Consider the following 3,625-nt stretch of genomic DNA (forward strand, 5'->3'; position numbering starts at 1 on the left):
TGCTTCTCTTCTCAGTTTCTTTCTCTCCTTCCCACTCTCTCTCTCTCTTCCTCCATCTCTCCCTCTCTTTCTCTTTCTTTCTTTTATTCATATTTAGTAGGGACCTAGAGCCAGCACAACTTCTCACAGCGAGTTGGATCTGTTAGCAAAACATCGTACTACATTGCTAGTCTTTTTGTACTGTCATTCAGAAGCTGAATATTTCTATTACTTGGGTACTTGCAAAATAGTGACCAAAATGTACTGTGTTGGGTAGAAAATACCATCTTAACAACGGATTGCCCTAAGCAAGTTCCAAACCAAATTTTAGCCTTGCTTCACCTTGGTATAAATAGCTATGCCCATTTTTAAAAAATCTTTCTCTCTAACAGTATAGTCTCTGTGGTTATTTTTAGTAATGAGCCACGTTCTTTACTTGCTAGAACTCAAACTTGTCTTTAGCCAATTATCAGTGCAGTACTCACATCATAACTATGTAATGTTCTCGTAAGATATCTGTCTGTGCAATATGGAAGCTATGAGTGGATTCATAGCTTTTTGGTTTAATTGTACATCATTGTGTGTGTACATGTGTACATATATGTGTATATATATATATATGGACCAAAATCCTTAGCTTGCTTACACTGTTGCTAGTGTAAAGATTGTTACACTTAATTTTACAGGGCACAAATTATGGGGATTACCTTTATAGTCCATGGTAATATACTTCCATAAATTATTGCATTAATATACAATTACCAATTTAATTATGAAGTTCATAGGTATTGACAAGTTACAGTGAAGTGCTCAAACCACAAATTATGTAGTAACTATATTTTGGGTTGTTTAATTAATCAAAATATGCATGTCATTGTGACACATGATGTGTTAAAACATGATAATCATATTTCTGGGCCCTGTAAAATAGTGTCACTGCAATACTCTGTTTGCCTCCTGCCTTGTTTACATTAAACAAAGGACATTTGGTAAATTTTCCTATTGAACATTGTGTAGGTTACTGACAGTGTTACCATGGCCTGAAATTCTTGGGCCATCTCTGAAGAAACTTCAGGTGGTGATTGTGTACCTACTATCTCTTTAAAGGAAGTTGTGGTCAAGTCCAACTTTTTGTGCTAACAATGCATGCAGGACTAAGAGGGATGATCTAAAAATAAATCATGCAATTTAAACAAAATGTCTTGTATTCTTATAGACTTCTAATTGGAAACGTGTTTATTCACCGGTAAGTTGAAAACAATAATTCCTAACACACAAAAGGGTATGGCACACAACAATCAATAGGTCCCTACAGCATTGACTTCAGGGAGAGAACGGGAAAGAATATATTAATATTTGTGGAGGGGAATGTGCAGTTTGAAAGATCCCCCTGGGTGAGCCTCAAAAATGTGTCCCCCACGCTTGGAATAACTATAAAGGCAATGCTTATTAAAATACATTTCATTTTCAAAACTGAGCTATCAGCAGTTAAAGTGTGTATATATTTCTTTGGGACACCCTGTATATTATCCACCCCACCCCTTAGGAAACACTTCCTTAAAGGAAGGAATGTTTGTAAAAGTCTTCAGAAAACATTTCATTGAAAGCATTCCTTCTCATATATTTATAACACATATAAAAACTTTTTAACTGACATTTAAAACAATTAGACTCTAGGCTTATCCCACTCACTTGAGTATTTGCCGAAGTCCCTTGACGGGAAACTGAAAGAAATGTAAATCATGACACAACCAGAAAGAAAAATCTACTTATCAACCCCACCTACGTGATTCTTTTCAGCCAGTATTATCCAGAACAGTGTTAGAAGGAAGTGAAGAGGATAACAGGTTCTAAAGATGCAGGGAGGTAAGGTTTAGGCTTTGAAGAGTTGAAATTACCCTCCGTGCCTTGAGCTACATCAAAGGAAACTGCGTTTTAGGGATATATAATCAGATCCCCAGTCCAAACACCTGCTTCAGACTGCTACCAGTGAAGGATGCGGCAGTGTTTCGCCTGTTAAACTAGCTATCTCGTGGGAATTTAAAGAATTAACATTAAATTGTTAAGGTTGACATTTTGTTAGAGTGAAAACCATGCTGCTTCCTCAAAAACATAACCAAGCAAACACACTTCACGACAGTTGGATGCTGACGCTCCATGAAAGAAATGGGATAGTTTCTAGTTGGTCTTGAGCCAGTTAGGAGAGGTGTGGCCTGTGGTCTAGCTCGCGGGAGACTGGTTAACTGTTGATATGGCTCACTCGCCACACCAGGGAGCTCCGTCTTGCAGCTAGCTAGCCCTATTCCATGCACACGCATGACTCGTGGTTTCACTGTTGTGTATGCATTAGAGATTTTCGTGTTATCGTAGCATTTCTAAAAATGTACCAGAAATATGACACTTCTGTGTCACTCCAAAACAAAGCGAAACAATAGTTTGGTTCATCCAACAAATATTTTTTGAGAACCTCATGTGAACCAGGTTTTTAAGGTGCTGGAAAACAATGAGAAGCAATTCTGCCCCTGAGAATTCAGTCTTGGTCAGGGCTCAGTGTGCGTATGCAAGTCCATTACAACACAAACACACACACACACACACACACACACACACACACACACACTGGTGAAGGCTGTGAGAGCGCAGAGAGGAGCAAGCAGTGTTGCAGATCATCTGAAAGGAAAATCCACACCTCAAGTCTTGACTGATTCTTCCTCGTGAGTATAGAAATGCCAGGTATCCTGAGAAGTCATAACCGTGACCTCAACTCAGCGAGAAGTGGGGAGCTGTTCTGTACCCTCTTATGTTTACCACGATCCACTGCTTCCCCTTCATTCTGAGGTTGGTATACAGCACCAGCCCAAACAAGTGTGCTTTGGAGCCCATATTTTCTCAGCGGATGAGTAGTAATTACTGTACTGATTTAAATGATCTCTTTCTAGAATTATTATAGAGAGAAGGCAAAAAAGTCAATTGGAATATTAAAACCAAAGGTTTAAGTAGGCTTAAAAAAAATGACCTCAACATTAGGAGTAAGATTTGGTTTAGAAAAAAACATTTACAGAACCAAAGCTTCCTTCTTGCTTTAACTCAGTGCTCCCCTGACTACACTCTTTATTGCCACCTGGGTTGGGGTACGAGGTGGCTGCATATCCAACTGAGAGAGAACCAGCTGGGGTGGATGGGTCGATGGCAACAGGAGCCGCGAATCCAGAGCCACTGCTGGATATGGGAAGAGGTGGAATGTGTAGAACTCCATCCATTCCTGGAATTTAAGCCTGGGGTCAGGCTAGGGGTCACACCTGCCACGGAGCAAGATGAAGAGCCCTGACCTCTGGTAACCTCCCTCTACCTTTGGTCTTCTAGAGGTAGCCTCAAGGAATTGCCTGGTTCCCCAAGGGTGAGCCTGAGGACTGAAGGAAATCCAGTGTTATATTACAACCCTACTCATCCCTCTAATCAGACTAGTCAAGAACCAACAGAACTTTTCTTTAAGAAAAATGGGGGAGGGGAAAAGGGGTATTAAGGTAATATTTCTCTTGACTGAGTAACCAAAGCCTGGAATGTAAGCAGGACCCAGTAGGACTGTCAGGAATTCCAGGACTGCCATGGATTACTTTGCTTCCATCTGAGGAGGGGAGGGTGGGGA

At 40.3% G+C, this 3,625-nt stretch overlaps 1 protein-coding gene across 1 annotated transcript in view; it reads left to right on the top strand.

The window, feature by feature from the left end:
- Positions 1-1,177, top strand: part of FAM160B1 (family with sequence similarity 160 member B1) — a 19,029-nt gene extending 17,852 nt beyond the window's left edge. The window contains exon 17 of the mRNA XM_015557966.1: positions 997-1,177. The gene's annotated coding sequence lies outside the window, so the exon portion shown is untranslated. The remainder of the gene's footprint in view (positions 1-996) is intronic.
- The last annotated feature ends 2,448 nt before the right edge of the window (positions 1,178-3,625 follow it).

The sequence above is a fragment of the Myotis davidii genome, unplaced genomic scaffold (genome assembly GCF_000327345.1).
Source record: "Myotis davidii unplaced genomic scaffold, ASM32734v1 scaffold107, whole genome shotgun sequence".
NCBI classification, from domain to species: Eukaryota; Metazoa; Chordata; class Mammalia; order Chiroptera; family Vespertilionidae; genus Myotis; species Myotis davidii.